The 13,894-nt window shown below is 37.5% G+C and overlaps 1 protein-coding gene across 1 annotated transcript in view; it reads right to left on the reverse strand.

The window, feature by feature from the left end:
- Window positions 1–11,657, reverse strand: part of LOC132141618 (semaphorin-4C-like) — a 67,637-nt gene extending 55,980 nt beyond the window's left edge. Inside the window, exon 1 of the mRNA XM_059551304.1 lies at window positions 11,194–11,657. The gene's annotated coding sequence lies outside the window, so the exon portion shown is untranslated. The remainder of the gene's footprint in view (window positions 1–11,193) is intronic.
- Window positions 11,658–13,894: the final 2,237 nt, after the last annotated feature.

The raw sequence follows: 13,894 nt of genomic DNA on the forward strand, positions 1-13,894 counted from the left end.
AGGGAAAAGAGAAAGGGCAGAAAGGTGTCCGTGGGACCAGGTCTGTTTCTCCCACCCGTCTTTCTCCATTATCCGTCAACCTCTTTTAAAGGAATGCTTTATTGATTTTCTCATGCGTGGTGGAGCCACGGCTTACATGGGGTTTTCTCTTTCTCTCTTTGCCTTTCTGAAGCTCTTTCTCAAGCACGCAGAGCTGCTATACAATCATAATAAAAAGAGGTTTGCTCTCTACGGCTGCCATATTCTTTTTCTTGTGAGAAGGGACTTTGCTTAATAGGGGCAAAGAATAAGCTCCTAGATAAACTGTTCCATGTGTGCTGGAGAGGTGAGAGAGAGCAAGGCAAAGGAAAAGAGAGAAGGCAGCACATGGAAAGGGTCTATTACAAACACACAGGAGCACTCCGCATGAGGATCCAGGAGAAAAACAGACTCACTGGAGGGAAAAGAGATGGAGAGAGGAGCAGAAAGAGAAGGAGTGACTGAGGAGATTGATGCTGTATTTACTGTCTGCTGGTTCACCGTTATCTCTGTTTCTCAGGTCCAGCGTTTATGGAGCTCACATGCTTTGCTTTTTTATCTTCCTCTCTCTCTTGCCTCTTCTTGAAAGAAATTCTCTCTCTTTCTCAATTTCCATTTAAAGTACTTTAGGTACTATATTGCCAAAGCATCAATTTGAAAAAGAGGGAGAAAAAATAGAATAATATAATAAAATATTAGAAAATTAAAATAAATATTAGAGAAAAACAAAATAAAACCCTGAAAAATTAAATTAAAATAAATTAAATAAATAAAAGAAAAACTAAGTGAACATCATATGGATAGTTCGCCTAAAATATAAATTTTGATACAAATAATATAATATTTATTGTTAAACACATAAATAAAATATATTTAAAAAATACAATACAATTTAAAATGCTTTACATACTATCTTGCCAAAGCATTAATATGAAAAAGATGGATTAAAAAATATTAATAAAATAAAACATAGAAATATTAAAATAAATATCAGAGAAAAGGCAAATAAAACACTGAAAAATGTAAAAAAAAAAAAAATTTACAATAAAGTTTTAAATGCATCAGTATGAAAAAGAGGGAGACAAGTTAGAATAATAAAAAAGAACATAAAAAAGTAATTTACTTACTATCTTGCCAAAGCATGAATATGAAAAAGAAAAATAATAATAATAAAATAAAATATTAGAAAAAAATAATAAAATATTAAATTAAAAATAAATAAACAATTAAAAGATAAAATAAAAAGAAAGAAAGAAAGACTGAATGGAATCATTATAGGAACAGGTCACAAAAAAGAAAAGAAAATTCTCTCATTATTTCCAAACACAACATATGACTTTATGAGGAACATCCTGGTCCCTCTTTTCCATACAGTGACTGTGAATAAGGACTGTCAATCTCCAAACATACAAAAAGCACCATAAAAGAAACACCTTCCATGGAAGAATAAAGTCATACAGGTTTGGAACAACATGAGGATGAATAAATAATGACAGATTTTATTCATTTCTGGCTGAACTATTGCTTTAAGAGTCCTCCACTGCACAGACAACTTAAATATGATGATCGAAGTGGTTTCTGAGGGAATGCTGCTGAAATATGAATTTTGCAGATGCATAACTATCCTCCCCCTGTAGCATTTGCATTTGAACTCTCTCTTTGTTGCCATTTTTTATCAGCACTAGTCTCTCTCTTCTGAGCGACAGAGCTGCAGGAGGTGTGCAGTGTGTAGCGAACCAGGGTTAAAGGTCATGAGGGAGGGGGAGGGGCTAAGCGTTTTTGCACACACCGCCTCACAGGGGTCTAATGCTCCAACAGCCTTGCTTTTTTTTTTATTGATTGAAATTTATTTGAAAAGGGACCATGCATTTCATGCATTGCGCCAAATTTAGCTAGTTTTCATGCTACATAAAAGCATAAAAAAGAAAACACACACAGTAGCCTACAATAAAAAAATAGACATACATGCACATCCTATCAGAGCCAGAGCCAGGATAAGGGAATAAAAATAACGTCCTGTTAAACCACAACCGTGTCAATGTTTACAGAGTTGAGTTGATTTTACATAATATTTTGTTTTAATTGAAAAAGATCAATAGATGTGCACATCCATATGTCTTCTGATAGGTATTCCAATGAAGTAATAGATCTCACAGAGAAAGATGATAACGAGTGTCTAGTAGATGATAATTTAGTAGATCATACAAAGTCTGCAGAGCGAAACAGTGGAGATGTTGGTTATGCCTTTTGTCCAGAATTTTTAAAGTCGGAAAAATAAAAAGGATTGCATTGGGAAGACATTGCCTAATTTGTCTGAAGTTTATCAAGTTATAAACCTCACCATTTTCTTTAGATGCTTCTTTTTAAAGCTAAGCTTTGGATCCAGCGTTAAACCAAGATAATTAAGCTCTCTAGCTAGCCTATTTCTAACTTTTCAATGTCTATAAAAGAAAAATGTCTGCTTTGGAAGAACAATTGTTCCTCCATCCGGTGGGTGTGGCACATCTGGGGGGATCAATCTGCAGAGATATGCACAGAAACCTGCCTTGCATCAGGAGGCAGCGGTCTTGGGGTGCTCCAGACCTCTGCGCAGAGGTTTTTCGTGGACGTTCCTCCCGAGGGAAGATGGAGGGTTAAGGGAAGGGGGCCGAGCCCAGATGTGGAGCCGTTTCTCTGACTGTGTTTCTGCCCTGACGGCAACACACAGCGAATTTTATTGTGTGTGTGAAAGCTGGAGCACTTGAGTGTTAGTTCCTCTGGTGTTTCCTGCTGCTAACAGCTCAATATGTAAGTCACAAGGGAAGGCATTGTGTTAAAAGTTGAAAAAAATGCCAAAATGAGTTAGCATGGCATTTTTTGAAAGAAAGGGTCACTTGCCCAAAACATTATTTTTTTTTCGTTTGTGTGTGTGGCTGAAGGTTGCAATTGCTAAGACGTTTTGATAGGTTGCTGTACTATGTGGATTCATAGATATATCTAATTGCTTGACCACAATAACACTGTACCCCACTGACTTCCACTACATACCCTGATATGTCACTGAATGACATTAGGGTGATTAAATAATATATATTTTTGGGAAAGTATTCCTTTAAAAAGTAATGCACATCTCAACAAGGCACATCATTCGTATCCATTAGAGCTACACAATAAGGGGGAAATATCTAAGTGCATTTTATTTTCAGATTAAAATTGTGATTTTTTGGTTAAAATGGGATGGGAAAAAACATATAGGTTTGATGTGCTTTTTTGTTATTAGCTATATACTGTTTAATTCATTAATATTACTAATAAAATAATAAAATAAAACATAATAATATATTTTATTCTTATAATATTTCAGAGAAAAATATTTTATAACAAAATACATTTAGCAGACGCTTTTATCCAAAGCAACTTACAGTGCATTCAGGCTATAATTTTTTTTTTACCAGTATGTGTGTTCCCTGGGAATTGAACCCACAACCTTTTGCGCTGCTAACGCTCTACCACTGAGTCACAGGAACTTAATATTATTTATTATGTTTATGATTCTCCTAAATTCTCCATCTTCTATGTTAAGCCATAGAACATTTATGTTGACAGAAAACCACAAGAAAAACCTATTTTGTTAAGTGCTTCTCTCTACAAGTATGGGTTGGTGCATTACAGTCTGAAACACGCATCGCATACAGAATATTTCATAATCACAGCCTCCACTTTGATAATCATACTAATTGGTGGTTTTGATTGGTTTTATATTGATTAATCATGCAGCTCTAACATCCGTATAGCACAATTGGTGTGGGACGAGTTAGACACTTACGTTTAATCCTAGGCTTACAGGTTTGTTCTAATCCTAGAACCACTCGTAATACAAACCGTAAAGCTTGAACACGCTTATCACTGCAGGTGGGCTTTAAATAAAGCTGAAACAACTAATCGATTTAATCGATTATTAAAATAGTTGTCAACTAATTTAGTCATCGATTAGTTGCTAAACAACTTTTATTTGCCGTAAGCGGCTCATTTTGTGCATATTTTAAATCTGCGATGACCAAAGTGTGGCAGTAATGAGCCACTGGAGGTTTTATACAGCCAGTACAGCAGGAGAAGTAGCGAATAGCCAATAGCTGGCCTCGTTTTATGCAGGCGGGAAGGAAGTCGACCGGGAATTTGAAGTCGGCCGCGTGCCGCCATCTTGTAGCAGAACTTCACTTGCGTTAGCATTCCCATTGACTCCCATTCATTTTGGCGTTACTTTGACAGCGAATAACTTTACATCTGAGGCGTTTAAAGTCTCTATTTGTCCATTATTTATTTCTAAAGATACACGACAATGTATAAAGGGCTCCATTACCTTCTATGTTACATTATGGCCGCGTAGAAACAGTTTTTGTAAAAAAAGGCTAACGATTGTGTCATAACCACTCGACTCTCTGTCGCACAGTAGAGAAATTACAGTATAGACAGGAGGAGAAGCTCGCAGGCAATCGGGGAGACGTCAAGAGAGAAGCCCATAGATACAAGCCCTGGCGTTACATTTTAAAATACTGTACAAAATAATTAATCAGAATACTTACTCCTGCTCACTCACGCCAAAGAACTCCCCGCTCAAGCTCGCCGTCTCTGCAAGATTAACGATGGCAGTTTGCACGCACAGCTACTAGAAGATTTACGTCTGTCAGACAGGTTGCTGACGTCATCAAGCTTAGTTTGAGTCTGCGCGTCAGAAACGGAAGTGCTAAAAATCGCTAAAAATGGGCTTCACTTGTCTCAATTGAGTTCCAATGGGGTCGCTGTGTCCATTTCTTTTACTGTCTATGGTTTTATGTCACGTGCTTCCCGAACTGCGTCTGCAGCTTTCAGCGAGATAATGGAGACAGACGGCAGTGGAGTAAGCTCGAGAAAGAAAAAGAAAGAAAAGAAAAAAGCGGAAGATAAAACTAATCGAACAAAGTCATCCAAAGTGTGGGAGAACTTTACTTTGAGCCTTCAGAAAAGAAGAGTAACCTGTAAACTCTGCACTACTGAACTAACTGTTTAAGACTTTTATTTGTGCAGATTCTCCAGTACAATGTTGTTTGCAAATGTTTAGTCGTAAAAGGTAATAAAATTGCTTTTTAACAGTTAACATTTAAAGATTTACAAATATGTTCTGTGATCAGTTTGTTGTTTACCAGTTCATAATTCAGTCTTGCAGCCTAATTATGACTGAATGAGAGAGGTAAATGTTTAAATGTATTTGAAATGCACTTTTATTCTAAGTATTCACTGCTCTTTTTCACACAGCAGGTTTTTTTTCCTTCTGATGGATTTTACTTTAAATTGTGAGTTCCATTCAGGTTTCATGCCACTGGCACTTTATTCGAAGGATTGTTTACAATTTCACAGCATAAGCTATAAAGCTGTTTCCCGGGTATAAGTTGTGTGTTTACAGGAAGAAAATAATAAAATGCAATGTACTGCAAATTTATTCTGTTTTATTCTTGTTCTTCGTGAAAATATTTTCTGAAAGATTCCTTAATAAGCTTTGTTCGGGATGTTAAACTACTTTAGGAGCTCTAAGGACTGCCATGGTGAAAACATTATTTGAAATCTTGTGAAATTTGCTAGAGTATGGGTCAGTATTTTGATTGCAGAAGAGTTTGACAAAGGATTACTAACACATAATAAAACAAAACTCCAGGTATATTTTTGATGAGAATATGATCATGCAAAATGGTTAATATCTCTAAAAAGTCTATGTTGAATGATAAAGACCCTTTGTTAATAATTTAATTAAAAAAAATGGGCAAAACTAAAATATACATACATAAAGATTAATCGATTAATCGTAAAAATAATCGACAGATTAATCGATTATCAAAATAATCATTAGTTGCAGCCCTAGCTTTAAACATGGGAATATTCACAATACAGCCTGAGCTGAAATCAGCACCAAACAGTCCCCCAAATTAGCCTGAGATTTCACCACTCCAACTCCATTGTGTGCAACAATACACTTAAGCAAATACATTTGGCTTTTGGGGCGAAAAAACACCCATTAATTCCAGGCAAAGGGGGACATGAAGCACCCAAACCAGATGTGAGCTCAGTAAACAAGCTGAGTTTGAGATGCATTAGGGCAAACATCTGTTAGGAAGGAGAGCGATGGATGGGAAAGAGCAGCGAGGGAAGAGAAAGGCTGCACTTGCTCAAAGCAAAAGCACAAACATGTGATTGCATTTCTAAATAACATTTCTGTAAACACAATTTCCAAAAGGACATTTGGAAATGGCTCGCACAAAAGGAAATCATTGACCTCCTCTTTTAATGCAATCCAGTTCCTACCTGTGGCTGCCAAGCTTTGAATTGAGAAAAACAAAAATCTGACCCTAATTTTAGGATGGACTAGAAGAAAAGCCATGCAAACGCAAATGCATATTTTTCATTCATACATATACAACAAATGCACAGCTTGGACAAATCGCTGGCAGAGCCTGCAGGGAAGGATACTAAAATAGCAGATGGTCGATACTGGTCATTTGTTAACAAACGAGAGGGCCTACGCTCTCCACCTTTCTCCTCTGCGAGGCCTTCATACACAGCTCGTAAAAGACACGCAAAACTGGCCTGATGGATCCATTTCAGGACCAGGAAAACTAGCCCCAGGGTGGAGGAAGCAAACGGGACATGAGGGAACGGCATTTGTGGCCTAATGAGCTACACTGAATGCATTTTAAAGGGACAGTTGCTGAAAATTTTAAATTCTATCATCCTTTACTCATTTAAGGTTAATGTGATACGCATCTCGATGTATAGCCAACGATGTGATATATTAAAGATACATATGAAGCAGCTACCCATGCAATGCAATACAGTTCACCCCTATAAGGATGCAGTGTGATCCGATTTCGATTCGACACAATGCGACTCAATGAAATACAATGCAATGGAAAAAACTATGCAATTATGCTAAGCAATTGAATATGGCACAGATAGTTTGCTTTTATTTCTTTGGCTTAGATAGAAGGCAAATCATATATTAACTTAAGTAGCTTCATTTATTATATATAAATGAATAGTTTTTTTTTTTACCAATGCAAATATGTTAGAAATTATGCATCTTGATACAAATGTCAACTTGTATCCAATGCACACTTTTATAAATCTATGCATTGCATCGTTAACTTGTATGCCGATGCGAATCAGTGAATCTTACCATCGCTAATGGATACAATACACTTATTTTTTGGTCTGCAGCAGTTTTGTTAACTAAAACTAAAACTATTGAAAAATTTTTCAGTAATTGAAATGATAAAGCTGAATAAATTTTTTTTTATAAATATTGGATGAAAAATTTTGCATTGGCTATTAATTGAAATAAAATAAGTTGAAGTCACTAAAACGAAAAGTCTATGAATGAATACATAAAAGTTAAAGACATATAAAGCTTAAATTATAAAAATGACAAAAAATTAAATTGAAAATAAAACTGAAAATATAAAAATAAAATATTTATAAATACTGAAGTATTAATTTGACATTTTGTCTCGGCAGCTAACTGACATTAAATAACAGATTTAGAAAAACTTCTCAAATAATAAAAATGAATATAGCACAAATCAAAATTACTAAAACTAAAATTAAAAACTGAAAAAGTAAGCATTTTTGCCGGAACTATCCCTTTAAATGTGTTTATCTTTCAAAACTAGTTTTTTTTTTTAAGCCTGTATCACTTTCACAGTTCTGTGCCAACGTGTTTCTCCACTTCTGACCCACAGCAGTGCACGCACACACACACACACACACACACACACACACACACACACACACACACAAGCAGCATCACATCATTCCAATATGAGTAAACACACTGGGGGATGGTGGAAAAAGCACTACCCTTAACACAATGCACACAAGCTGCCTTTCCATCCCCACACACACGTTCTCTCTTATTTATTGGCAGCGCTGCTCTTAAAACACTCTTCTCCATCCCCTTATCTAAACATCACCCATGTCCATCCCCAGCCCCTGCTGTTTTCACTCATCCGTCTCAGCAGACGAGCCGTCCACTCCAGATCACAGACTCACCTTTACTACATGAACTCCCTCTACTTTTACACGTCTCTCCTGAGACCCGCACACTCTTGGAGTAGCATTGTGCTGATTACTACTACAGGTGGAAGCCAGGAAACAGAGAGACTAACTAGAGGAAGAAAGTAATGAGGGTTCTAGTTAAAGGGGTCACCGTCGATACACACAGCAGAGAAAGAGGGACAAACAACCCTTTGATTAGGGAACAACTTCACAATAAGCCAGAAGCCCTGAGGTGTTACTTGCGCTCGCCAATGAGTTCCATTCATTCGGTGTAGGAGCCGTTCAGGGACGCGTCACGTTGGTTAGATGCATGCACTAATTGTGTGACCCTGTCTGCAAAACCACACGATCATAACAAGACCCAAGGAAGGCCAGAACATTTGCTTCGTGATGTCAGGGATGCAATACAATAATTCATTCATGTGATATGAGCTCCTGCAGGGGTTGATAGCGATGGCTTTTGAATTCTGTACAAGTATTTCAGATTGCTCTGCGCACGTTGTTGACATTATAGTGCATTTTTGAACTGGGAATTATGAGCGTAGTTCCAATGATCCAATTAATATGGATGGTTTATACCTGACATTTTAACATGACTGTATCTTTACAGCTGCATAGGAGTTCAAACTGTAGCTTGGATCTAGTCAAACAGTTTTTTAAACTCAAGGACAGCACTTATTTTGGAATAAAACAGTATTAAGTTAACATATGCAGTTGAAAAGACATTATTTCTACCTGATTTGAGCCTTCAATTCTTACATTTGAGTGAGTTTTTATACAGTTTCTTTGAGCTGGATCAAACAAGTTAATATAGATGTTACCCCACGAAGAACATTCTTACATTAAATGATCTTTCTTTAAAGAGTCTCGATTTCAAGAGTTGGTTTTCATCATTTCAGCTTAAACACTGGACGATCAGACTAGCAACAGCTTTGAGAATCCCTCGTGGAAATGTACTAAACCTTGTATGGGAATCTCTCTGTGTGTGTGTGTGTGTGTGTGAGAGAGATTGAGTTTTAGATACTATTGACTAAGAAAGGATGTGAGTCCATTGTGGCACAACAATGAGAAGATCTTCCCTCCAGGAGCCCAATTTGACTCTCAATGGGTTTGAGGAACATCTGGGCTGAAGGGGTGACAGTGTTTGGGCCCCCAGCAAGCTATTCCCTGCCAATTGCATTTAATGCAGGAACGCTGTCCAAGACAGGCTGGAAACAAACATGAATGGAGCACAATTATACAGTTACCCCTCTCTTCTCCCTCCACTGTTCATTAACAGACAATGACGAGAGCGTATGACAGCCTCATGTCACAATAATAAAGATGTTTGTTAGCGGCTTCCAGTCTCCTCTATGCTTACAGACATTATAATGGACAATCGATTGTTCTCGGATGTGATGATACATACTGGCCTTACTGTTTCACTTACACAAGCTTTAAAATCCCATTCACATACACTGATCGATTAGACTACTTTTCAAACTGTTTATGTTCACTTAAGACATAACTGACTGTGTTTAGTGAAAACTCACCAAGATGGGCATCTCGACATACAAAGTGCAAAGTAGCCTATATTTTTCCGTGTTTCACTCCGTGTTTAATCGCACACACATGAAAGTGCTTGGGAAACTTGTTTTTTTGTATCGTGCAAAAACGGCATGGAGACTGTATATGACATTACATGATGTGACTGATTTGGATGTAAACCAGAAAGGGTGACAGTGCACCGCATTACAGGAACATTCATGTTTTCATAATCATCTTTGAGAGGAAGGGTGTTTCGGATGTTTACTTTGCATATAGGCAGGATTGGCTGTGCATACAGTTTATTTACAATATTTGATTGATCGCAAAATCTCAAAAACTCACAAATTGACCCGAGTAATAATTTACTCGCAACCAGTCCAAACCTCTACAAATGATTGGTTCATGCAATAACAATGAATGGTAAACGAAGGCATCAGGAATCTAAAAGAACACCAAAAAGTGTCACAGAAGTATCCCTTTCAAAGTCCTCTGAACAAAACAATAGCTTTATCTGACCAACAGGCTAAATTATACGTTTTTTTTTTTTTAAGTTCATCCTGGTGCTCAACACAAGAAAGCTGATCTATGTCAGGTCTGATTCTCCACTTTGCTGTGAATAGATCAATAGAGTGGAAGAACTTAATTTCTTACAAAACTGCTATTGTAAATCTTAAAAACACTTAAAATGTTGTACCACTTTTAAGATTTGACATTTTCAGTCATTATTTATTGCATGAAAATCACTATTTATTGTCAATGCATGGAAACCAGTGATCAGGACACTCACAGTGGAAAGTAAACCTTAAGTGCAGGGAACATGAAGGTGAGAAAATAAACACATTGCTTTTTATTCTTAGGTTAACTGTCCCTTTGACCATTTCTCTGTCCGAAAGAGCGGCCACTCCATGCTGTAATTACTGTAATCTCCAGAATGCAGTGCGCACTTACTTTATTATAGACGACCTGAAGAAAGAAGGAAAATGAGGAAAACGCGCTCTGCTTGTCAGCACAAACACATCTGTTAGTAGTCAATCTCCAGCATGATCGTGTGATTTTCAACATCACTATACAACATCATCAGTGTCACTATATAGACATTCATTTCGATTATAATCGATTTATTGTCCTGTGAACGTGGCAGGTAAAAAGAAAAAAAGAAAAGAAAAAGTGCTGATGTTGTGCTTCAAATAGCTATATAAATCACACAATAAACCGTCAGCTTTTATTCCTTTACTCAATCTAGAGGCACTTGAAGAATTTAGTGTTTTATTCGTTTGCACGTCGAGATGAGTGTGCAATTAAAACCTCACTGCGTTTGGGCAAACTTATATTCGTCAAAAACAACACATAACTGTCAGTAATGCCAATCCATTTTTGTTAGGATTTTAAACTTACCTAAACAACACGGCAACAGTTGGAGCTGACTTATTGACGGTATCAAATATCCTTTCAGCCCCCAACGCTATTTTTTTTTAAACGCACAAATTATGTTTACGTTGTGACGTCAGTTTATAACCGAATTAAACACTGCAATAACAGAACACCGCGATAATTCAGTTGCATTTGTATTGCATGCGTCAAACTTACCTCTGGCGACTCTCGGCGTCAGCGCGTCCAAAAACGCATGAAAACGCACACAGCTATTGGTCTTACAAGAGCACCGTTTCAAAACGAGTCCAACAAATCCCACATTTTCCAAAGAAAGACTAAGCTCCTTGTGTTTCCCGCATGCTTTTCTTTCTTGACGCCTAGGAGAGCGAGCGAGCGAGCGGCGCGATGGTCGGTGTAGGTTTACGCAGCGGAGCTCTCTCCGTTCACTCCCTTTGTAGTAGTGCTAAGAGAGAGTGTGCATTAAACCGGTCCACATCCACTTCTTCAAAGCGGTTCCCCTCCGTGACAGCAACTTGAACCCTTCGCCCTGTTAAAGAGAAGCTCTGAGAGAAAGACAAAGGTGCTCCGCGCAGCTCCAGCTCGCCACACACACTGCGCCGGAGATACACTGCCTCCTGATGGGTATCTGTGAAGCGATGAGGCGGATCAGTGGCTCACAAGAGCAGCACAAACACAGGTCTCCGCCCCAAACTCCCCTGTCCTGTACGGGAACGGGAACGGGACCGGGACACCGGGATATCATCACAATCAGACGAAGCATTGGTCATTCTCTAATGGACTTCTGTGCTGTAGCCTACTACATTATTGTAATGACTTTTTCTAATACTTTACAGTATTATAGTGTACATACACATAAGAGGATCCATGCTGATAGCAGTCTCAGAGGCTGATACATGTACAAAAAATGCAAAAAGAGAGAGATAGATACATTTTTTAAGTGAAAAATAATGTCAAAATGCTAGTGTAAAAAGTTTAGTTAATCGGTTAACTGTTACGTTACCATTAGATTATAGCCTACATTAAATGATATTTAATGTAACAGGATAATGCATTTAATTTTAAAATACTTAAATACTTAATCAAATCCATAATATCTTCAATGAGTAAAATAGTGTATTTGCATCACATGATAGTGATAGCCTACATAACATTTTTGTTTATTTTGTTATCGGTTGAAATACCAAACAAATGGTTTATGGAAAAAAAATTAAGAAATGTTATGAACTGAAACACACAGGCAGTAAAATGCTGACAGATGGGATAGATAATAAGAATAATACAAATAATATTATATTTAAATAATTTATTTACATTTTCACTAGTTATAATAAATGTAGAACAAATGGTTTAAGAAATTTGAAGTTATGAATTGAAATTCACAGGCACTAAATGCGTAACAGATAGACAGACAGACAGACAGATAGAGAGATAGAGAGAGAGAGAGAGAGAGAGAGAGAGAGAGAGACAGACAGAGAGAGGGAGGGAGAGAGAGAGAGAGAGAGAGAGACAGACAGAGAGAGGGAGGGAGAGAGAGAGAGAGAGAGAGAGAGAGAGAGAGAGAGACAGACAGAGAGAGAGAGAGAGAGAGAGAGAGAGAGAGACAGACAGACAGACAGACAGACATACAGATAGATAGATAGATAGATAGATAGATAGATAGATAGATAGATAGATAGATAGATAGATGGATAGATAGATAGATAGACAGACAGACAGACATACAGATAGATAGATAGATAGATAGATAGATAGATAGATAGATAGATAGATAGATAGATAGATAGATAGATAGATAGATAGATAGATGGATAGATAGATAGATAGATAGATAGATGGATAGATAGATAGACAGACAGACAGACAGATAGAGAGATAGAGAGAGAGAGAGAGAGAGAGAGAGAGAGAGACAGACAGAGAGAGGGAGGGAGAGAGAGAAAGAGAGAGAGAGAGACAGACAGAGAGAGAGAGAGAGAGAGAGAGAGAGACAGAGAGAGAGAGAGAGAGAGAGAGAGACAGACAGACAGACAGACAGACAGACAGACAGACAGACAGACATACAGATAGATAGATAGATAGATAGATAGATAGATAGATAGATAGATAGATAGATAGATAGATAGATAGATAGATAGATAGATAGATGGATAGATAGATAGACAGACAGACATACAGATAGATAGATAGACAGATAGATAGATATATATAGAGAGAGAGATAGATAGATGTGTGTCTGAGGTCATGATTAAAGCAGTAGAGTTGAAGCAACACAACACATCCTCAGATAATCCTGTATTTATTCTGATTTCAGGAGATTCGATGGATTACGGCCGTCTCTGCATTTTAACACTTGAGTGGATCTCTCTGTCTGCATCCTCAGCTTAAAACACTCTATCACATAACACACACTGTTTAGAGATAAGCATCGCACCATTGCCAAAGCCAAAGGATTAACCCAAACTAAAAGATTCAAAGTGTATCTAAACCTTTATGCGGCATCTCCTTTCTTCATATTTCTTTAGAAAAGTGCGTAACCTGTTATCCTTAGTTTTAAAGTATACTGGTGGTGCTTATGGAATAGTCAAGGGACTGCAGCTGATCTGAATGAGGAGAACATTTAGAGCAACTTTAGCTGAGAAGATGAAGTCTTTCATACCTCTCAAACAGTTGTGACACTCAATTATGGGCAGTGCTTCCTCGAGTGTAATCATAATGGAAATCTTCATTATACTTCTGAGAGACACAGGCTACTTAAATAAAAGCCTGTTGCCCCAAAGGCTCCTCAGATGCACGACTAAAGTGTGGGCTGGGAACGGAGAATCTGTTTGGATGAGGATTAACTCTGGGAGGGGAATCGAATGAATAATGGACACCAGTCCACAGCAGGACTCAGGAGACC

The sequence above is a fragment of the Carassius carassius genome, chromosome 5 (genome assembly GCF_963082965.1).
Source record: "Carassius carassius chromosome 5, fCarCar2.1, whole genome shotgun sequence".
Lineage (NCBI taxonomy): Eukaryota > Metazoa > Chordata > Actinopteri > Cypriniformes > Cyprinidae > Carassius > Carassius carassius.